Genomic DNA, 24233 nt, shown 5'->3' with positions numbered 1-24233 from the left:
CAGTGTGTCGTGTTGTGTCGTGCGATATTGTGGACGAAATTGAGGATGGGCGACTAAGCAGTGAAAGCCTCCACCCACCACCACTCACGAGGACAGGATTCTACACACACGCATAACGTCCCTGAGGAGGAGAAAAAAATAATGATGTAATGTATTTGTGTGTAAATGTTAACCAAGACTTTGACATGGATTGATTCCCTTATATACACGTGAAGTTCTCCCCGCACCCATCACGCCACCTCGACCACACCACCTCCACCACACCACCTCTCCCAAGTGTTCCTCCTCACCGCCACAAATGTCAACAAAACCAAAAATTCTAGACCAAAAGTAAGTAATTTCGCTCGTTCGTTCGGTCGTTTGTATGTATGTACGTGTGTGTGTGCGCGCGTGTAGGTGTGTTTGATATTAAGAGTGAGAAAAAAAAGAAAAGAAATTAAGGTGGAAATTCATTGACCAAAAGCGAAATTATAATACAGAATATGACTGGAATTTGAAAGGAAACATGATTGAAATTGTATGGAATAGAAAATGAACGATCTCTGTGTACCAGACTCTCCTACAGCAGATAAACGTACACATGAACGTTACAGCAACAGGCGTGAGTATGTACGTAATCCCCACACGCACACAAGATTAACACAGTATTACATTATTCAAGAAACCGGACAAAAAAAAAAAAATAAGACATAAGAAGTATTTTTAAAAGTACGTGACAATTTAAGGTAGTGTGTGCAACTCTCTCCGTTTTCTGTGATGGAGGGAACGTGAAGCGACAGGAATAAACTTCTCGAAGCCTCGGTGCTGGGATTCGAGGCTGAAATGAACGAGCAGATGGAATGAAACGGTTTACTTCCACTGACTCACTTCAATGGAGAGGGAAAAAAAAAAAAAAAAAAGAGGAGCAGGAAATAGAAAAGATAAAACTTGAAATACGAGGGAAAGCTTTTAATTGAAGCAAAGACAGTGTTGTTCTATATGGTGCTATCAAAATGTACGTACGTCCCTGTAAAGAAAAGAAAAAAAAAATGACAGTGAAAAATTAACCGAAAAGTATCCAGTAAAACAAGAAAGAGAGAGAGAGAGAGAGAGAGAGAGAGAGAGAGAGAGAGAGAGAGAGAGAGAGATGAGATTAACCTTAAAAAAAAGCGAGGATGTGAAATAGTGACGATGAAAAAGTGAGGTACATTTTTCATTTTTCCTCACAACTAAGTAAAATGATTCTCCGTGAAAAAAAAAAATGTAATGTGGTTGTACAGTTATATGATTCGGTTAAGAATGAAGAAAAAAAAACTACAATTAGAGAAAGTTATATATATACGAAAAGCTCCCGCAAGCCTCGTGAGTGTGTATGTGTGTGTGTGTGTGTGTGTGTGTGTGTGTGTACATACAGTAGCTCCAGTGTTCCTGAAGTAGATGTAGCAGCGACGAGAAAAAAATATTTTGCCTGTAGTGTTGGTTTCTTTGTCTAAGGCTCTACCTGGGTACATCTGTGATTAGTGGAGGTGTTAGAGAGAGAGAGAGAGAGAGAGAGAGAGAGAGAGAGAGAGAGAGAGAGAGAGAGAGTCACCCCATCACCTAATCAGCCCATCATCAGCTCATCTCAGTTCAGGTAGCAAGGCGGTACACGCTCCTCATAGGTATGCTTCAAGTGTCCCACAAGTTTACCCTCGGGTGCTTGATGTAACTCGCGGGAGGGAAGCGACACTGCTGCTGCTAGTTAATTAAACGCTCGTGGCTGGCAATCTGCGAGGTAGATAGACTTCGCGGGGGATTGGGGAGGGAGAGGGGTTTGGTATCTGGGCTCACGACGCGGCAACATAGACACGACGCGGCAACATACACCCCTTGTCGCTGTTTCGTCTTTCACCGCGATATCTGGGAGTGGAGAGTAACTGGGGCGGGTGTGTGTTAATTCATCCCACGGCGCCCGGCTGTCTGAGCAGTGCAGTAGTGGGTATTCACGTAATACGCTGGTGCATTCAAGAACGATATGTTGTAATGAAAATCTTGTCACTTTTTGGGGAATCGCCTGTTATATTTTCTTTTTCTTCTTCTTCTTCTTCTTTTTCATTTTTGTGGCCTTGCCCTGTTCCAAGTCGCACAGAAAACTAAGGAGATAAAGTGACAAGACTGAGCGAAGGCAGCTAGAGAAGCAGAACGGAGAGCGTGAAGCACCAAGCAGGGAGGGGAGGGGGAGCCGGGCCGAGCAATAACAGGCTCCAGTGGCTCACTCGGCGATCTGATGGGATGATGCTGGCCGAGTGTTCACAGCTGTCACTGGGTCACCTCGCCGCTGCCTAGCCTCGTAGCTGTTGCCCACCGCCAGTATAGTATTTGTATTGTGAACGAGATAGAATTGGCAGTGTCGCTGGTCTCGCCTGAAACTTAAGGCGGGAAAATTGCGCTTCTGCAGTTGAAGTTACAGCAAAGTGTAATGATGATGAAGCAGTTCCTCAGCAGTGTGTGTCTAGTCTCGCATAACGTCGTGTCAAATTTCGTTGCTGCCAGTATTCACGTAAAGTATGCCAGCCGAAAGACGGCGCGTAGTCGATATACTTAAGTTTACTATGCTGCAGGTGTCGTTGGCGTGCACCAAACTAAAGAATACAAGTATATGGTGTTGTGTACCCGAAACTAAAAGACGGTAAACAGTGCAACGCGAAAAATCAAGCCTAGTCAGTATTTCCAGCATTGCTACTCTGTGACTGGGAATGACGCTCTACCATGTACTTGGTATGTTATTTTTGTGCGTATACGAAGCAGATGAAGCCCTCATACAAAATTAACATGGCTGCCTGCAGTTAAGAACATAATTGCGTTTTGATATCCCTTGAAGGTCGCACTCCATTAGAGGTGAGTGGAGGTGTTTTCACAGCCCGACACTTCACCCACGTTAACAACACCGCTGACCACGCACTCTTCCTTCTAAAACATATGAAGGTCAAAAATCACTCAAAGTCAAGTTTGGACACAGATAACCCAGTCTCTTTCTGTTTAAGGTAACAAAATTAACTTCTACGGAGTATGAACAATAGAAAAACATATATATGACATTAGCTCCAAGCCGTTCCGCCATGAAGCACCTCATTTTATCGGTGACTAGAATTCCTTGTCATAGGTACTGACTCCTTCGCCAGTAGTCAGGTGCTCGCAGGGCTCCGCGTGACTTTTCATTGGGAAGCATTCATCCTTGCCTCCTGAACACTTGCCTGGGAGAAAATGGTGCTTGGATGTGTCTCCAGCACACTGGGACTCTTGAAGCACGCCTCTTGGGCTACTGCTGTGTGTGAGGGACTAAGGGCCAGGATGATGTGTGTGTGTGTGTGTGTGTGTGTGTGTGTGTGTGAACATCTCCAAGAGAGAGAGAGAGAGAGAGAGAGCGAGAGAGAGAGTCCTCGTTTCATGTTGTAGCAGGTCACCATTGTCATGCCTCCTTCCTTCCTCCCCGTCCTGCCATTCACGCCCGAAGCGGAGAACGAGCTGCAGCATTATTTTTACCCTTCTTCCTCCTCCTCTTCCTGCAGCGTGGAGGTATGGAGGCACGGAGGAAAGAGTCGCTCACTGCAAGGAGTACTAGTCAGCGAGGCGCTCAAGGCCATGACTCCCTCTAGTCGACTTTGTTTTAAGTTTGGTTTACCTTCTCCTTGCGTGAGGCCTGGAGGAGGGGCGGGGAGGAGCGTGCTGGGGGTCAGACGCGTGGGGGCAGTATGATGGTGCCCTGTGTGTGTGTTTGTGTGTGTGTGTCTCGGAGACGAGGTGAGGTTGACGTGTGTACGCCGGGTGGAGCGCCACCTCTGTTGTGTGTACATAGTGACTGTGTGTCGTCGCTCAGTAGCTTTAGATTCCCCGCGCCGTAGCGAGTAGACGGGCGAGTTGTGATAATACTCATCTCTGCTAATGATGTGTAGTGAGGGCGGTGGTGGTGGTGGTGATGATGATGATGATGATGATAATGATGATTCCATTTATAAGATATTTGCTCATGCTAGGGCATTAGGAAGTCTGTTGTCGGGGCGGGGGCGCAGCTGCACTCCAGGCCGCGGAGTGCAGGCGCTCCCTCCCATGGGTTAACTACCAAGTTACCTGCGCGCGCACATCGTCACCTTCAGAGCGGCTCACCTCAGCGTCCGGCGCCGAGGCTCCTGTAGCTCCTTAGCTTTGCCGTGTTTCCGATTTCACTCGTTTTTACCTCCATGTTGACAGACTCCGGTGTGTTGCACGTCGCTTCAATCAGGGCGGGGCGCGTGGCCGCCTCCGCCACGGCCCTGCCCGCGGTTTTTTTCATTTCTCTCTCACTCCTGCACCCGGCTTCGTTGTCCCTCCTTCTCCTTATCTTCACCACATTGCGTCACTTCCTCATCCTCCAGCCACGAGCGTTGCACGTGCTGCCGCCGCCAGGTGAGTGTCGCTCCTCGCCACCGCGTGTCCCCTCCGCGTTGTGCCGTTAAGTAACAATAAAGTGTCGCCACACGACGTAACGGCAAAGACATCCCAGGCCACAGAAGTGCGCGACGGGAAGTCTCCGCGAAGCCCTGCAGATCAGTAGAGGCCTCACCCCAGCCCCCTGGAGCGTCGCCGCCCCGCCACACTCCGCCTCACCTTAACACTTAGAATTAATGAAGTTTATGTACATTAAATATGTGTATGCACGTAGCCTGAGCCACGCTGCCATCTCGCCGCGCTCTGCGGGAGGAAGGGAGAGCCGCGGGGCCAGCCATCTGTGTGAGGTGCTGCTGTGTTGCCGCGCGACGCACCAGCGCTCACCAGCAAGCGGCCAGTGTGCGGGTTGTGGGGTCGTAATGCGCAGTCTCACTAAATCCCCCAGGCACGCCGCCTCCAGGACTGGGGCGGAGCGGGGCGGGGCGGAGCGGTGTGGGGTGGAGGGGAGTGGAGGACGCGTGGCGGGGTCTCGGGTAAGCTCAGTGGTTGAGTGAGGGTGACAGTGTCTATGCCGTAACTTTTTTTAAGCTAAAGCAACCGGACTCAAGCATGGTATTGGTGTACGAGTATGTGTACCATAACAGTAACACATAAATATACATAGCCTATTTTCATTATCTCAGCTGTAACTGGCATAGATGATTATAAACGTTAGCCATGTTCAGTGTTTCTGCTCTGACGTGTGTGTGTGTGTGTCAGTGTGTGTGTGTCAGTGTGTGTGTGTGTATGTCAGTGTGTGTGTCAGTGTGTGTGTGTGTGTGTGTGTGTGTGTGTGTTGTCTCCTGACGCTGAGGGGACGTCCAAAGGTGCATTCACTCCCACGGTCACCCTCCCCATGTCTCGTCTCTTCTCCCGCACTCTTCTTTTGCCTCCTCACTCGTCCCCTGATTGGCTTCGTTACCAGCCGCGATTACAGACTGAAATTGGGCTACTTGATTTTGAATTAGGTACGACACCACCACCACCACCATCACCATCACCGCCATCACTATTTCTATAATGCACAACTGTTCTGTCTGATTCACTTGATTTTAATTTTCCTGTTTTATTTCATTCTCTCTCTCTCTCTCTCTCTCTCTCTCTCTCTCTCTCTCTCTCTCTCTCTCTCTCTCTCTCTCTCTCTCTCTCTCTCTCTCTCTCTCTCTCTCCCTTCACCTCAACTCGCTTCCTTCACCCCGCCGCAGCCTTTCCTCCTTCCATCTACTAACCTGTATTACTTCGATTTCCTGACCCCTTCTGTTCCTTCCCCTCGTTGCAAGGACGCGCCCCTCCGTCAGTCCGTCTTGGTCCGTCTGTGTTCCCCTGAAGGTGAGCGTCCGCTTCTGTTCCCCAAATGGCGGAGGTGATGACAGAGACGGTGCAGTATTGACATTCCTGAGGAGATGGAGACTGTGTGTGCGTGTGTGTATGTGTGTAGGTGTCTGTGTTTGTGTGTGTGTGTCTGTGTGTGTGTGTGTGTGTGTGTGTGTGTGTGTGTGTGTGTGTGTGTCGTAGGCAATATATATGATATCTTTATAAAAATATATATATATACACGTCCAGAGAAGATTGTGTTGCAGTACTTCGTGTAGCCACTTTGCAAAGAAAATAAAGTATTTTTGTACTTCTCTAGTGGTTCTCCTTGGTCCTTATTGCTTACCGGGGCTGCGTTTTCAGGGGAAGGCGCTGAAGAAGAGGAAGGGATGGCGAGCAGTGAAATGGAAGGTAAGAAAGAAAAGGAAAGGACACCAAGAAAGAAAACAACAACAACGGATCTTTTAGCACCTGACGATGTTCCTTATGATAGAGTCGGAAAATTAACAAAGGGAGACAGAACGATATGAAAAAAAAAAGAGTACTCGATGGAATGTAATGGGGAAAGGATGGACATTACAAAGAAAAGTGAAAAGGATGTAAGGAAAGAACTGAAGGAAATGAAGGGAGGATGGATAGAGGAAGAGGCAGGTGAAGGTGATGACAAGGTAAGCAGATGAGGTGAAGATATATTTCTCTCTCTCTCTCTCTCTCTCTCTCTCTCTCTCTCTCTCTCTCTCTCTCTCTCTCTCTCTCTCTCTCTCTCTCTCTTTCCATCATCTTTCATTCTATTTCCATCCTTTCTTTTTTGCCCTCACCCTTCCTTTATTTCCTCCTCTCCCTCCACCACCGCGCCCTTCTCTCACCTGTCTTTTCATTCGTTCTTTCCTCCTCCAGAAGGTGTTGACGTGGATGTCGAAGATTATCGCATTTCTGTGGCTTCCTCATCTCGACCACTCCCTTTCTCACCTCCTCCTCCTGCTCCTGTTCCACCATCAACCACCACCACCTCCTCCTCCTCCTCCTCCTCCCTCTTCTTCTTTCTCCCTTTAGAATATGTGAATGAGGAACAGCGTGAAGGAGGAGGAGGAGGAGGTCACCTGTACAACCTTCCTCCCTCCTTTCTTCCCTCCTTCCCTCCCTCCTTCCTGTTAGAGAAAATAAGGAAGGAGGGATGTTCTGTGACTCTCTCTCTCTCTCTCTCTCTCTCTCTCTCTCTCTCTCTCTCTCTCTCTCTCTCTCTCTCTCTCTCTCATTTTAATATTTTGTCAGGTGACTTCATCAAACTTGAAATGCAGAAAGAGTGGATGGAAAGTTTTCATTATTTTCATCTTTTTTCTCGTCACTGTCATGTATTTTTTTTTTCTTAACTTATTTACATCTCCACATTTTTCCTTTCATTTGATCTTTGTTCATTTCTTTTCTCTTTCTACTTTGTTTTCTTTTTCGGTCTCTCTCTCTCTCTCTCTCTCTCTCTCTCTCTCTCTCTCTCTGTGTGTGTGTGTGTGCTTTCGTTTACAAGTCCCTGCTTCACTTCCTCGTTATCCAGAAGAAAGAGAAGAGGAGGTGGAAGAAAGGGGAAGGAGGAAGAAGAGGAGGAGGAGGAGGAAGAAGAGTAGGAGAAGAGAGTTGTGGAGGGAGGGAAGACGAACAGGTGGAATAAAGGGAAAAAAGTACTTAGAGGAGAGAGAGACGGATTTAGTTCATAGACTCAGCCATGACTCAATAGAAGACTTTCACTCACTCTCACTCACTCAGCATTGGTCTTTCAGTCGTTATCAGTCCGCCCGTCCCTTGAAAAAAAAAAAAAATAATAATAAATAATATCTCCATATTTCTGAATTTTGGAGGTGTATAAAGATTTCCATGTTTATCTCTATCCATCTATCTATCTATCTGTCTATGTATCTACTCATGGCAATGTAAGGGTACTCATATTATCATACTTGGTTTCATAATACACATAACAGTATTTCTAGTATTACATTCAAGATATACAGCTTCGTCAGGAGGAGAAGGAGGAGAAGGTGGTAAATGAAGGCGTCTGTCACTTCTACAGTAGCTTCAGAGAGAGAAAGAGAGAGAGAGAGAGAGAGAGAGAGAGAGAGAGAGAAATTCAAGCACTTAACTACACCCCTTCAGTCGAGAAGGAGAGAAAGAGTTGGGGAGAGGAGGAGAGGAACGCTGGTTGTTTACGTGTGTGTGTGTGTGTGTGTGTGTGTGTTGCCGATATCTGCTTTAAGACATCATTACTCTCCTCTCTTCGTGACATTCTCCCGAGTTAGTGGCTCGTATGAGGACGGAAAGGAGTCCATTACGCAAGTCAATAACACTTAAGACAACATTGCCTGCTTTATTCACTAACTGGGGGAGGAGGAGGTGGGAGAGGCGGCGCGATGGGGAGTAGGAGGGGCAGTAGGAGACCAACCACCCAACAAACATGCCTCGTTTTCTGATTAGTCGTTGAAAAAAGTAAAAATTTATCCTTTAATGTTGCATCGGTGACATGGAGGAGAGAATATTGACTTGCAATCCGCCTTCCTGCAATACTACACTCCACTCAGCGGGCAACACTCCACTTGAAACCAAGTAAGTTGTAGGTATTTAGCTGTGGATCGCGTGCGGTGCGGCTCTGGTGGTGGTGGTGGTGGTGGTGGGTCACGCATGCGCACGTCGTGAAGGTGCTTGCGTGGCCTCCTTGGTGGTGTCTGTGTCAGCTCTCCGTGGTCTGCCCCTTGTATCCTCCTGTATCCTGCCTCCATCGTGAAGCTGTGGGTTTAGGGTAAGTTTTGATATCACTCTGCAGTCTCAGGGAAGCAACGCAATGTAGACTTCTTAATGATCATAGGTATATTTATAAATTACACTGATTAGCAGCAAGGTGCGTCCGCAACTACACCACAGAGGTAATAAGAGACTACTGATAGACAGATTGCTAGACAGATAGGTAGGTAGGTGAGTAAACTGATTGATTGATTGATAGAAAAGTAGGTGGGTATGTAGGTAGATGGTATGATGATTGCTTGACTGATAGATAAATAGGTAGGTAGTTAAGTGATCGACTGATTGACTGAATGACTGATAGATAAATAGATAGTAAAATGAATGAATGAATGATTGACTGACAGCCTGACTGGCAGATAAGTAAACTGCCTGACTGACTGACTGACTGACTGAGGGCATACTTACACAGGCGCAGATGTCAAGGGAAATCATACGTACACTCAAACACGCATCTAGAAAAGTGCCACCCTCAAAAAGCCACCACTGACGAGTACGTAGTGATCATCAGTCAAGGTTTCCGGCAATATGGCAACTTCGGTCGAGGCGTGACGAGTGAAGTTGTCCGCTCAGGAAGTCACTAGTTGTATTAAGGTTTTCTTTTCGGTCGTTCAAAGTATTGTAAGTGGTGGTGCCTCGTAAACGTTGCACAATAGCGGTAAGGAAACTTAAATAGACAGAAATAGGAGTGATATAATATTCTCTCTTTACTGCAGGTCTTCCCGAGTTTCATTTTCGTCCTTCATTGTCAAATATATCATATGCGTAGTGGCTCATTCGTAAAATGGACTTGTTTCATATAATTTAATAAGAACGAGCTACGAGTAAATTTACGATTACACCCGCTTCATTCTGGCGTAAAATAATTTTTCTTTTCATACACAATATCACGTACTTTTTTTGTCTATGCACAATTACCGTCACTTTTTTTTTTCGACATTACCGTCATAAGTTGTCTTTCCTACCGAACAGCCACATATAACCTAAACCACTTAAGAAAAAAAAAAAAATAGCTACGACGGTAATGATGAACGTAACAATGAAATATATGTACAGTGTTACCAGACTAATAGTTTCATCTGCCAGAGTAACAAGGGCGTACTGCTCAAGTAATACATTAAGTGGAGAAGTGAAGGTAAACTTATTTGATGAGTGTGTGCGAGCATGCGTGTTCCATAAATTGGCCAGACGTGGGATAATGGCCCGTATTCTGAAACACTTTACTATCACCACGCACAACTATATTAAAAGGCTATAGTGATGATTAGCCGGGTTATCAAGAGTGCATTTCCTGTTCGTAACGTATAAATCCTGTTAATGTGTCACCAGAGCCTTAAAAAACACCATTAAAAACCCGTGTGATTTCATCTAGAGCCTTTTGAAAGAGTGTTTCAGAACATGGCGGAATGAACCGAGAAACGAACATGTAAGACTGGCAGTGCGAACATAATTGAACTGAACCACACAGGATTACCCCACGATTATCTGTCAGTGTGTGTGTTATCCTCCCCTGCACTGTTAGCAGAGAGCGCAAGTGGTAGTATCCTTAATTTGGTGTGCCACTCGAAAATCTGCTGATTTGCTACCGCCTGGTGGTCCATACGACATGAAGAGCGAAGCATTTACCGTTTATTGAATGTTTCCGGTAACTGTTACGGGATCCAGTGAACCAGTCGTTATATAAAAGGGGAATGGGAAACATGACTGTGATCAAATGGATTTCGTGCTCGCGGTGATGGTTCATAGTTGGTGAGGCTCTTGACTGGTGGTGGCGGCGGCGGCAACGGGTGGGGCTCATGTGGGGATTGATGAAGGTGGTGGTGGTGGTGGTGGACATGATACTGATGGTGGACATGATACTGATCTCGGTGAAAGTGAAGCTCTGATTGTTGTTGTTGTTGTTGTTGTTAGTTGTGGTGGTGGTGGACGTAACACTTTATTTCGAGGGTAAAACAATTTTTCCTGGAACTTTTTTTATGAGTTTTGAATTAATCTGATACCAATTTCCCTCGCAAATCCCTTTAGCTCTTTCAATCCCTACATACACTCATCTTTAAAGTAGTGCGTCAGTGACTTACGCTAAGAGGCAATAACAAAGTGATACAAAACATATGAAAACTTTTACGAAAAAAAAAATTTTCGTCCTCGGAATTTGCAAACTTGTGATAATGAAAAGCAGCGTCGGAATTTCAGGCGGGGCAGGACAGGTCAAACGCCGGTAGGGTGACGGCTCACACTCTGCTGTCTTAACACTCGCTAATAAAAAAAAACACGCAAGCAGAATTATCTTCACGACTCGCAAATTACGAGAACATGGAAAGTCTTTCAACCTCCGAATTACAAACACTTCAAGCTTACAACACTGGGTCAAGTAAAAAAAAAAAAGTAAATAAATAAAAAAAAAGAATTAACAGGAATATCTTCACAAAAATAAACAGGAATATCTTTACAACTCTCAAATTTCAATAATAAAGGAAGTATTTTAGCCTACAAATTATATTCTGGTGATGACAAGCTGTGTTTTTAGGTACGCGGGTCTTTTTATCTGTACAAGGTCAACTTAACAAAAAAGCGTAGCGACAGAAATATCTTTGCAACTCACAAATTACGAGAACAAAGCAAGTCTTTCAACCTCTGAATTATAAAACACTGGTGACGACGAGCGGTGCACTTAAGGGTGGCCTTGTAACACAGTCAAGTTAACAAGCTGGGTCTAAAAACACCACTCGGCCTACACAGCAAGCTCCAGTGTAGGGTAAAAGTTGGCTCATAACCCTTAATGACGCAACTTCCCCAGCAACACTGAGTAGAGAATAAACGCAGCGGTGACCTCTTCTGTAGGGGGATGATGGTGGCGATGGTGGTGGTGGCAGCGATAAAAAAAAAAAAAAGAAAAAAAAAAAAAAAGGGAAGCCGTACAGTTAGGGTGTACTTTCCTTGGGTAATGATAGAGGAAGTAATTACGTGTAGTGCTCTGAATATTCATTTCATCTCGTTCCCACTTGGCTATCGGATGAAGGAATTAGTTCTGCCCGTAGTGGTTCTTCTCGCATTCTACATCAAGGGGACGCTTCTGCAGATACATAGCAAACATTATATTTTACAACTCATAACTATGCATTATAAGTGACTTTTTATTTCATAGTATTCTTACACCCCAATTGTAGACTAACAAGTAACACGAAAGATTAATAATATTGTTTACTTCCAGAAATCTATGGCTACAGGCAACTCTACGATGGTCGCTGCTCGAGGGAGATAGCAAAGCGGGTCCTCTTGCTTGGCTCGTGTTTCCATAAGCCTGGTTAGTTTGTGTGCGTATGTTTACTTAGTTCAGTGAGCGTGTACGTCTCCATTATAGTTCGTACGAGTGTTCGTTTGGCTCAATAGGAAGTGAAGTTGTTATAAGGGAGTGAATTTGGACATCAGTATAGGTGTAGTCTGCAGCTCTTGGTATCGGTACAACCTTGGCTGTGGCCGTGGGTGAGTGAATATAGCGAGGTACTGGCAGTGTGGATGTGGCCTTGGCTCGGTTACGGGTGCGTGGATGAGGAAGTGGGTGTAAACAAACTGGAGTGCCTGAATTTTATTTGTTAAGAGTATTGTTAACGTGGAAAGATTGGTAGGGATGATGTGAGTTGCCAGTCTTGAACCCTTCCTTTAATAATTACTGGTACTTTTTTTTTTTTTTCCTTTATCCCATCTTGTCCCTGCGTCACTGCCTTCTTCAGGTATTCTTGCATATTATAATCAGGATACATTTATCTTATTTCCTCACAGTCACCTTCCTTCACCCTTGGCTATTCTCTTGCTCTCTTCCGTTACCTCCCCTAACCCTTGACCGCTTTCCTCTCACGTCTGAGGGAGTTGCACCCTTTCTTTTTTACCCACGCGTGACAATCCATCTCGTTCCTTGCATCACCTTCACCTTCCTGTCTTTTCACTTCGCCAGTCTTTCATTTCCTGCCACCCTTCTTGCACTCTTCAGTAAATCCTTCCCTCCTTTCCCTGTTTCCTGGGCGTGTGTGGTCTGTTGGTGCATGGTGAGGGTAAGCTGACGTGTGCGCGTGTGTGTGTCAGGTTTGTTTGGTGACTTGATTGATGTTACGATGCCTTGTACACGAGCCTTGAGTCTGCGTGATGAATGTGAAGGAAAAGCGCTGAATACCGTGTTGCCTCAGCTTCGCCTAGATTTGTGGGGAGTATATTTCATTTTTAAGAGCTGGTGGTGGAGGTGGTGGTGGACTGTGACGCGGGTTTTGGTGTGGTTTTGAGTGATCCAGTTTTTGCATATGAAAGGTTACGGTGGTGTTTCGTTGTGCTGGGGTGAAGTGAGTGTGGTTGGCTATACTGGTCATTGTGGGTAGTGACCGAAGGCTTGAGTGCGGTTTCTGGTGAGAGGTTGTGTAAGATGGCGTCAGTTTTGGTGTTTTAAAAGTGCAGTGGGCTCTCTCAGTTTGTGTGTGTGTGTAATCGTGGGCATTAGATTCGCTATTAATTTGCTACACGGTGCAAATTAATAACTCCAAACGTTTGAGTAAATCACTTTGGCGGTAGTTACTGAGGTTCATTAACTTACAACCCTATTAGAACTTGCTTTGAAAACTGCGCTTAACACACTGGAAAGTGGAACGAATTTAATTTACTCGCCACAGAGGGTACGACTGCAGTAGTTAATTTGGCCACAACACGCAGCGCGGCGCGAACCGTTTGAGTGAGATTTACGAGTATAATGTTTAGATGTATACGGGTCAAGTTTTTATTTTGATCAAATGTTGTTATATCTATTATTACATAAATGTATGGATATCTTTCTGAGTGAGGTCTAGTGCTGCTGTTTTTAATCTGTCAATTTGTGTGTGACTGACGGCAGATGTAGGAGTGTGACAGGAGGCATTCAGGGTGAGATGTTAGTTTTACTGTTATGGCTGAGTGAATTGAGGATTACACACGTGGAGATTACACGACAGATGGGTGGGGATTGTGCCTCGGTGCTGCTGGTGATAGGAAGTTATTTCTGACAGTTATGGTTCAGTGTGACTTAAACTGGGTAGAAGTGTCTCGTGGGTAGGAGTGTCTCGTGGGACGCGGCGCTAAGTGTTGGAGCAGCAGCTTACACCTCTTCAGCTTCCCCAAGTATCGACCCGTCACGACGGAAGATGAGCACCTGTGGAGAGGACGTTCCATGCTGAGTGCAGACCCGGGAAGAACACGGAGGTGCCTGGTGTCGCCTCTTGATGATAATGCACATTTTACACACTGAACCTTAAGTACTTTTTTTTTCCAGAGCTCTTCTTGGACTGAAAACTCCATAATACTTCCTCGGTGTAAGACGACGAGCGTGCCTACTCCTCCTCCGAGGTTCACTGACCAGCCATGCAAGAAAGTGTTGTGGGAGTTGGGATGACGTTTGCACCACCTTGTGTGTTCAGTCCTCACACGAACTTTTTCTATTTACATCTGTACCGAGTTTCTAGTGGGTTGGTTGTCTGTAGAGATTATTTAGTTTCATATAGAATTTAATTGAAATTAACTACTAGTATAATAATATTAATAGCGCATGTTCGTCGTCACTGGAGGCACTAATTTATTTTTATTTGTAACGTGACTATTATATTTATTTATTCAGCTAGATAAGGTATGTTTTTAGGCTTTTAGGTATTTTGCAAGTAAGGTTAAGTAATCCGTAAAAACCTTAAAAACCTATCAGCGATGTGTTAGGTGTATCTCTGTCCAGCAGTCTATAAAAAATAAAAAAAAGAACTCCACTAGCAAAAAGCTCATTGTGCGAAAACTATATGAAAACAACGAGCTGGGTACCAGACCAACTGCGCCTCGGAGGTGGTAGGTAAACGTGGAAGAGAACAAAAACTGCGTTTTTCTTTTGCGTGAAGGTGCATGTTATTTATATAATAAAACCTAAAAAACAGGTTAAAATTTATTTTCCCTCCAATTACGGAGTTTCCTGACGCCTCAAACCACTTGGGGGACATGCCTGCTGGTGACCCCGAGTTCAGATGCAGGAGAGGTGTGAGAAGCAGCTTTCCTCCACCGACTCAGCGCAACATACACTCGACTCAGCGCAGCATACACTCACTAAGTTCCTGAAATGATTATATATAACCGATTATTCAAATTCAAAGACACAGCACGAGACGAAAACCTAACGAGTTTTGACATTCCTGTAAAAACCCACAGCAGTACTACCAGTCAGTACCAGGAATAAATATGGTAGAGCCCTCTGCAGTGTAATTCCTTACTGATACGTAACCGCAGAACGGCTTCATATAGCGCTCACAAGTCTCAGTCATCTCATGGAACATTGTATATACACACTTACGGACTACCCATGCACTGGTAAGGATATACACACTTACGGACTACCCATGCACTGGTAAGGAAGGCACGCATGGTAAAACGTAGGACGATCACTGCTTAAATTCAATTAATGCAAGGTAAAAAATTAAGCACTTGCGTCATGCTGCTAAATCAGAAAGGTCAGTAAGCGAAGCGGATTATGCATTTTTCATTGTGACAACCACAAAATCACAAATTCCTGCTGATCCCGCCACACTGATCTTTGTATTACTTTGGTGTGGATGCAGAAAACTGGCAATTTTTGTAGACGCGCGGTCATGCTCCAACAAGCCAAAGCGCGCGTGGACACATTTACAGGAAATTGAGGGAAAAGCAAATAACATTACAGCAAGGAGAGGCAGGATGGAAATACAGAAATACACTAAAATAAGGAAAACCATACAGAACTGAGGCGAGAGAAAGGAACATGACAGTCACGTCTAGTCACCTGCCTGACTTAATTAGGATCCTCTATAGACACGCTGACAACTGCGATTCCCTTCAAACAATGCAAATACGAGTATAATTACAAGCGAGGGAGAGAAAGAGGGAGAGGAGAGAAGTCATTGCACTGCTCAAAATGAATAAGAGAAAGAATGATACGAGTCCTGGGGAAAGAGTAAAGGTAGCGGGCAGGGAAAGGATGGAGTGACAAAAAAAAAAAAAAAAGTGGTAAAGATTGGTCGGGAGGAAGAGGCTGGAAAGGACTTGAGAAGGGCTATGGAGGGCTGGATTGTGTAAAGGCAGGAAATGAACGTAAAGGAAGGTCTTAAGGTATTTGAAGGAGTGAGGAGGTGGAGAAAGACTGACGGAGTTAAGGGATGAACTGAGCGGGACGGGGAGATGGGGGGAAGAGAGAGAGAGAGAGAGAGAGAGAGAGAGAGAGAGAGAGAGAGAGAGAGAGAGAGAGAGAGACGCAAACACATACGATAATACAATGAGAGACAGACAACCAAACAATAAACAATGAAAGTTTAACACAGCTTTTCATCAACAAATCCTGAACAAATCCTGAAGTTACTTAACAAAACACAGTCCCTGAGGGCGCCACCAGAGGACACTAACTAGCTCGCCTAGTGTCCAGTAAAGTTAAAAGAAAACATTATTTTGGCACATACGTACTTGAATTGTTTACCTCTAGGACCGACAAGTTTCCCAGACCAGCCTTGCCTGCTTCAAAAGAGAACTTCGGGTTACTGGACTGATTGATGTATTGACGTCACGAGTGGCACAAGGCAATGATAGGAACAACAGGTAGGCGGAGGTGGGGTAGAGATGGGGAAAATGTTGAAAGGAAAGGGGAGAGAAAGCAAAGAAGAGGACAGCGAGAGGGAAGAGGCGGGAGTGAACAGAGTGCGCGCGAGAGGGAGAGATGGAAGAGGCGAAGAGAGAGAGAGAGCGAGAGAGAAGAGGCAAAAGTAGTGAGTGATAGGGAAGGAGCGCAGGAGAGAGGGACGGAAAGGTGAATGGAGGAGAACTAGCAGAAAGAAGAGTTGGAAAAGAAAAAAAAATAGGAGTAGCAAGAAAATGAGAAAAAAGTTAGACACACTGAGAAGGGGAAGAACAACTGACATTCTTCTACACAACCAACTGAAAAAAAAAAAAAAAACTACCTCACTCTTGATTCCTGTGACCAGATACTTGTTTACCACCATCTTTGTACTACTGCTGCTGCTGATGATGATGATGATGACCCTTCCAGCCAATACTGAGGTGTCCTGTAGTCCTGGTCGAAGGAAGTGTGAGCGGAGTGCAGCTTCCCTCGGGTCTCTTGGCTCGTGTGGGTTTATGGGACCACGAAGTACACCAGGTATCAACGCTTGGTAGTCTGAAACGTAAGGAGGGTTGTTATTTTTTTTATTAAGATGAATACTGGCCAAGGGCAAAAATTTATATAAAAAAGGCCCACAGAGGTGCCAGTCCCCAAATAAAACCCAAAAAGATGAACTATGAAAATGCGTCCTGCTCTCTTTTCTTGTACATGATTGTCTATTTTATGCACATCTAACAAAGCCTGTTGTCTGTTAACCTACACTAATTAAACATTATATTAAGAACAAAGACGAGTATCATTCTCCTTCATACTCCTTTAGATTTTCACTTAAACTATAAAAAAAAAAAAAAAAACCTATTTACTCAGGAATGTTTGACTGCAGACTACGTAAACCTTGCAGTCTTGAAGTTTATGAAGTATAAACATTTACCTGACAAACCATGATGATCAGTTTCCTTCACACACCCCCTTCACGATTTCAATTTAAGCTATAGAAAAAAAGCACAGGATGTATTACTCATGTCCTCTCCAGCATGAAAAAAACGCGCTTATAGAAAGGCTCCACTCTGGCAACACTGCTTCCCTTGTCAAGCTTTCTACGTCAGCTAGGCACACAAACTGTCAGCTGTTGCATATGTATGGGATATATTTTACTTTTATATGACAACGTTCAATATGATAGCAAGAACTACAGAATGTCCAGCTCTTGTCTACAACACTTTTTTTTTTCTATTATATCTATCTTCCTCTGTGTCTATTTGTCCGTCTGTCTACCATATTGTTTTACTATATATACCTATCTATTTGTCTGTTTATCTACTATGTTTTTTTTTATTATATTTTTAATCAATTTGTCCATCTACCTTACTATTTTTCTATTTATTCATCTACCTATATATTCGTCTCCGTTTGTCCATCTATCTACCATACTAATCATAAAACCTATCTATTTGTCAATCTACTTGTCCATTCATCCACCATACTACTGTTTTTCTACATACCAGTCTATCTATGTATCTATTTATCTGTTCATTTCTTCATTTACTTTTTATACTAATTTTTTTTTCATTATATACCTATCTACTTATCTCTATCCATCTATTTGTTAATCTAGCTAGCAACTATCTATCTAGTCTGTCTGCATAATTATCTCCATCTCCTTCCTCTCCCTCTCCCCCCCTTGCCCTCTCACCAAACTACTAACCAAACTATTAACCAGTGTTTATTTCAGTCTCCATCTTAACATTCTGCTACAATAACACTTCGGGCCTCATTAAATAAAGACAATGTTGGGAGGACGTACCCAGCGCCACGGGAAATGTGTACACGAAGTGGGAGGAGGGAACGAGAGGAAAAGAGGATAAACTAAAGAGTGGAACTTGTTTGTGAACGAAGCACAAATGAAGCATAATTATGAACGAAGAGAATACACGGCGCAATTTTTTTTTTCCACTTCACTTACACCATACTATATTGTTATACACACACACACACACACACACACACACGCACACACACACACACAAACTAAAAATCTGATTATTCGCTTTGTCGCCATTGGAAAATTTTCTTGAATGTTGTAGTGCTGGCGTGTGGCGGCAGGTAGTTGAGATCGTAGTGGGGGGGGGGCCGAGTGGCGGTGGCATTAAAGGTAGGGAAGAAAATTAAGGTTGGGTGTGGGAGTTTAAGGGTCGGGGATGGGAATATTGGGTTGCTGGTGATAAAGATAACGCAAAGGGGTTAAAGGAAGAAGAGGAGGAGAAGGGGTGGGGGGATGATGAATAGTGGGGGGAGGTACGGGAGGAAGGTTTGGAGGAAGAATAGGAAGAGAAATGAAGGGGTCTAATTCTGAGTAGGCTGCACAAGTTTAAGAATATATTAAGATTTATCACACGTGGAGTAAACATGCAAAGAATATTAAGATCAAACTCTTACTCACTACACCCATCCACCTGCACAGCTCGACAGGTAACTACAACAGTCATTAACATTCATCACCTCACACCTAGACAACCCTTGACTGCTCCACAGACCCTACCAGTACCTGCATCATCATCTCATTTACACAGATACATGAGAACACGGGACACTTACGCTACCTCACACCTTGGCAATCTTTAGCCGCTCCACATCCCCTGCATCCTCTTGCCCTCCATACACAGCTACACTAATCCACATACCTCACGCTCAAGGACCACGCAAGACAATTTAACACTCACGCTCAGGGAAGGATAAGAAACAGCTGCAAGGAACGTACACCTCACCGCTCACTCTGCCGCTTCTGACGCTGCCGGTCGAGGGGCGGCCACTCCCTCAGCTGTGTGAACTTTGGATGCTTCACCGAACTATTAGTTGAAAGTTCGAAGCTTCATTCATAGTTATATCTTACTTTTCCTCATCTATTTCTACAGTATTTATTTCCCGATGTTTCCTGGGGTTGTTTACGAAGAATACAGAATACTCATTGTATTTGGTTTGCTAATAAGTTTCCTCTCGGCAGATATCATAAAACCTACGTATATAATTAAGTGAACCATCAGTCCCATTAATTCGAACAAAACCATAACTATCGGCATACAAAACTCGTTCCCGTAGTTATGCAAAAATCTGTTGAACTTGAATACAGTATCTCAAAATCAGTGTTTCATGTTGCTTTTGCGCAGGAGGAACAAAATTGTGTTTATGTGATGCATGATAAAACTCGCAGCCAAACTATCCAGGATTTCAGAGTTCAAGGACTTTCGCTATGGTGGTGATAATAACAAAGGTGATGGCAATGGAGGATTCACATTAACTCTTTTATAACTATGCTCGTCCTTCGTAAACATTCAGACCCCAGTAAAAAGCAAGGACACACACACACACACACACACACACACACACACATAAAAAAAAGAATAAGAGGACATTTTCTATGCAACGAAGCGATTCAAAGGACAGTATTACCAAAATATGTTTAGAAATATGTTAGTGATTATGTGAAAAAAAATTGTCTAGTAGTGAAACTTAAAAAATGAGGGTTACATTGTTGTTTCCGATGGATAGTTCAGTACTATAAACCCTCCGCTTTCCCCTAAGTCCCCCAGAAATGCAGACCGTAAGGAAAGAGAAAAAAGAAAATGGGAATACCGTCTGAAACTGCAGATTCACCAAAGTAACAAGCCTTCATCAAACTCATCTTATACTTCATCACAAGACAGACCAGTAAAGCTGCCACAGACACAACAACACAAATATCCGACGGTGGTTAAGAGTTTACTTCATAATAAGACAAACAAATTCGAACTGTCTCCTTTTGGGTCTGGTACCTTAATGAGATTTTTTTATTTATTTTCTCACCAGTTCTTGTCGCCCTTACATAAAAAGCAATGACAATGAATTATTCCACCCTAGCTCAAGTATGAAATAGCGTGGGATTCGTTCAGTTGTTAACATCATTTCTGGGAGGGAGTTGTTTTTTTTTTTTTTTCAACTCGCAAATTCCTACTCTTTTCTTCCTCGTGCAAATATTCCGCATTTTTCTTTCCCGCTGAAATGGAGCAGTTTTCCCTTACGTTCTCATGCTATAAATGAATAAATATCTAATTCTAAATAAAATAATCACTTGAAAGAAAGGTGAACCATCGAGGGACAATATACTGCGAACCTCCTTCCACTTAAGACAAGGGTGTTCAATACATATCTCCTTTATAATCGTACAGAAGAGTAAGGAAATATACTGCGCCCTGACAATGCATAAAAGAAGATTCAGCACACACTAACGTCCGGATCAAACACACACACACACAAGAGAAAAAAAAGAAAGAAAAGAGTTCAGCGTGATAATAAAAGAAAAAAACCGATTTCACTTTTTTTTTTTCTTATATACCATAATTAAGTTCCATTTACGCTTCTCTCGTAAACACGCTCAGTGCTTTTGAATTTTCTTCCTCTCGTTCCCTCCTTTCTGTTGAAGTGCACTCAGGCGACTCCTGCTCTGGTCTCTCAACACGGTCTTTATTTGATGAGAACCAAAGTGTAATTAGCAGGGTATACAAATGGAAAATAAATAAATAAATAAACAACTGTTAATAGTCTGGAGAGAGAGAGAGAGAGAGAGAGAGAGAGAGAGAGAGAGAGTCATATTTTGTCTGATCTTACTAGACAGATAAATAGATAGATAGATAGATAGATAGATAGATAGATAGATAGATAGGTAAGTAGATAGATGGATAGACAGATGTACAAATAAACAGATAGACAGATAGATAGATAGATAGATAGGCAGATAGACAGATAGATGAACAGATAGATGGACAGATAAATAGATAGATACACAAACGAACAGCTGATGCATGACACTACAAATCTCTAACATGTCGTGTAGTGTTGTTTGTTCTGAGCTGTGTTGCGTTACTGACCTGCACTTTCCTGCTGTAGTGTTGTGTGATGTTTTGTTTCGTCATACTGTCAATACTGTGTTGTGTTGAATGACTTTTTTTTTTTATATTTCATTCAGTTACCTTATACATATCCCAGCTCAGCATATACAGTATTAAGTAGGTTTCTTTCCTTCAGTCATACTTTGATGAACATTACGAAGCATTTGGTATTAGAGGTGTAGTATATAACCTTCCTTCTTTAATACAGCCATGCACGCTGGAAGGATGGGGATAGTGAGTGGAAATAGGTAGGCTTTCTTTTTTTTTTTATGTATATAGTGTTTTACGTGTAGGCCTGATGAATTCTTGTCCCTCCTCTTTGTTTTCTTATGCTATCTAGTTAATTAGTATGCAAAGGCCTCACACATAACGTATATCCACAAAAAAATGAAGAAGAAATAATAATGATAATAAAAAAAATTAAGAAAAAAACACTGGAAAAATTAAATGGAGCTGAATGATGCGCTGATTAATTTCAACAAGTAATCTTAATCTAAGTGAAAGTAAGCGACAAATCCTTCCTCTCCTTTGTATTTGCAAGAATGTCATAAGACCAAATTAAGCCGGTTGATTTAATTTTATGTGCATGAAATTATCCTTTCATTTGTTTCGCTTTGATGCATTTCTCTTTGTTGATGAGATATCTGTAAGGTATGACAATTCTCTCTCTCTCTCTCTCTCTCTCTCTCTCTCTCTCTCTCTCTCTGTTGCTTTGAGGTAATAACTCATCAAGAAATTAGTGTCCCCGCTGCGGAATGTCATTACGAGAGAGAGAGAGAGAGAGAGAGAGAGAGAAGGGAGAAGGGAAGAGGGCATGATACAAGTTTTCCCCCCACCTCCCACTTCTCCACCTCTCCACCTCACACCTGCCCACGAGAAGCAAACACCTGCATGTTTTATTTGTTTCTTTGCTGGTATATTACAGTTTACGCTTCTGTTTTGGGGATTGTGAATATTCAGTAGTTTGTCCTACGATGCGTTATGCTTCGGGTATCTGCCTGTAGGTGATGAGACGAGCGCCAAATAATAACAATGATCAGGTGATTTGAAGTCTCGAGGCGCACACTTATGGCTGATGTGTAGATAACGTTGTGTGGTGAGTTGTTTGGTTAGCTCTTTCAGTGCCAGAGATAGAGAGAGAGAGAGAGAGAGAGATACAGATAGAGATAGAGATATATACTTCATGTACTTCTTGGATACAAAGTAAATATATAACAAGTATTTCACGACAGACTGAGCTTCCTTATAAGATCTGTATATCAACTTTGTAGTCCGCACATAAACAAATTCAATAAGACACTTAAAGACCAGTAAAACATATGTACATTAACGAGCTTCATAAAGTCATGTATTATTATTATTCAGGAAAGGAGTAAGCGGAAATATAATGGTAGTTGATTGCTAGCTAAAGACTATTTTTAACGCCTTCATTACGACTAACAAAATTATTTTGATTCTTTTTGGTTAATCCCTTCGGTTCCCGAGACACTTTCCTAGCTTCATAAATTCACATGTTATTAGTGAGAAAAGGAGTAAACGGAGATATACTGGTAGTTGATGAGAAGCTAAAGATGACTTGTAACGCCTTCATTACAACAAAATCATCTTGAACTTAATACTGATTTGTAAAGATATCCGGAGTGAGACGAAGCTAATGTAGTAATGAAAGGTTTAAGTTCGAACACATACCTCTTTTCGCTTCTGTCAAGGCGAACAAAGGAATATAAAAGCGTAAGAAAGTAAGGAAAGCTGCAAGAAGCCATCACGCCCACTCGTGGCAGTTCGGACTCACTCGTGGAAGTAACAATGGCCATTAGTTCATTATTGTGGCACCAGCTGAGCTTCTTTCATGGAGGCAACTTGCAACCTCCAAACAACCGAAGCACTAAAATAAACACATTCATATTTGCCGCGCTGACAAGGTTTACAGAGACTTCGCCTGCAGCGGCGCGCAGTACGAATGTTGCTGAGACTTGGGCTGCTTCATGAAAGTATAATAATCTTACGACAAAAGCCAGATGGTGTAATTTGTTAGAATTGTCCTGATTGTAAGCACATGCTGCCTCCTCTGGTGACGTATTTAGGAATAATCAATGCAGGTTTAAATTCTACCCAGACATTGCATTTCACTGACTTCATATATTTTCGAAACTTTTATCCACAAAGAATTACATTATATATTTCACATGAAAAAGCTCGTAAGTATTTCAATAAAACATTTAACTAAACTCACAGAGTGGATACCTGACAGGCGAAGGTCATACTTAAATACATGACTAATGAAGAATAGGAATTTTCACAGATTTCCCTCCACGAAGGGCTATATACATTTTTACACATGGACGGCAAACTTGTCAAGGGCGAGAATAACAATTAAATCTTTATTCATACAAGGGAACCAGCTCAGAGTGGGTTGAGAACGACGGGAAGAATTATACGCACCCGCCCACATACACTCACCCACCCACCCAAACAAATCTCCATTCTCCCCCCACACACCCCAGCAAGCTCCCCCTAGCGATCAAAGGAACACCCGGGTGGCAAGGTCAAATTAATAAATTACAAGTGTTGTCAATGGCTCTCATCTGTGTGATTACGTGAAATTGCCGGTGATTAGCCTCAGGTGTCCCGGTTTTATTGTAATGAAAAATATGAGGCACAGCGGGGAAGGATGGGGTGGGGAGGAAGAAGAATGGCATATCCCCCCACCTCCTTAGTTCTCTCTCTCTCTCTTTCTCTCTCTCTCTCTCTCTTTCTCTCTCTCTCTCTCTCTCTCTCTCTCTCTCTCTCTCTCTGCTATTTCTAAATAAAAGACAAACCTTAACTCCTCAAATGGACAACAAAGGAAGGATGTCTGGCGTGATGAAATACGAATCTGCCATTTCTAAATTAACACAAATCTACAAATTGAAACTTAGTAAAAAAACAAATCTAAAGTATCATAACTCTCCAACTGCACATCTTCCAAGACAAGGAGGCCATCAGCAGCCCTTCAATGTAAAGTTAATATCTTCGTGAGGCAGCTACGAATATAAGGAAGGAAGTTTGTGTGAGATGGAACTTTTCTCTCTCTCTAGAATGGACACTGTATTTTCAAAGACCTGATCAGACGCTTAGAAAAGATTGAAGTTTTAATGGTGATGGAGCCACTAAATTATTTTCAC

General features: G+C 43.1%; 1 protein-coding gene and 2 long non-coding RNA genes across 3 annotated transcripts in view; 2 read left to right on the top strand and 1 right to left on the bottom strand.

The window, feature by feature from the left end:
- LOC135094801 (5-hydroxytryptamine receptor 1-like) overlaps positions 1–5589 on the top strand; it is a 124105-nt gene extending 118516 nt beyond the window's left edge. The window contains exon 7 of the mRNA XM_063995226.1: positions 1–5589. This exon is cut by the window's left edge and continues 1384 nt beyond it. The gene's annotated coding sequence lies outside the window, so the exon portion shown is untranslated.
- A 2769-nt stretch (positions 5590–8358) lies between these two features.
- Positions 8359–14446, top strand: LOC135094796 (uncharacterized). The gene is made up of 3 exons (XR_010263985.1): positions 8359–8518; positions 11729–11821; positions 13805–14446. It is a non-coding gene; the product is annotated as an uncharacterized LOC135094796 (long non-coding RNA).
- Positions 14443–18960, bottom strand: LOC135094797 (uncharacterized). The gene is made up of 3 exons (XR_010263986.1): positions 18868–18960; positions 16488–16702; positions 14443–14621 (listed from the first exon to the last, which is right to left on the bottom strand). It is a non-coding gene; the product is annotated as an uncharacterized LOC135094797 (long non-coding RNA).
- Between the last annotated feature and the right edge of the window lie 5273 nt (positions 18961–24233).

The sequence above is a fragment of the Scylla paramamosain genome, chromosome 3, assembly GCF_035594125.1.
Source record: "Scylla paramamosain isolate STU-SP2022 chromosome 3, ASM3559412v1, whole genome shotgun sequence".
NCBI classification, from domain to species: Eukaryota; Metazoa; Arthropoda; class Malacostraca; order Decapoda; family Portunidae; genus Scylla; species Scylla paramamosain.
The sequence above is the reverse complement of the archived record's forward strand: the minus strand, read 5'-3'. Positions and strand labels throughout refer to the sequence as shown.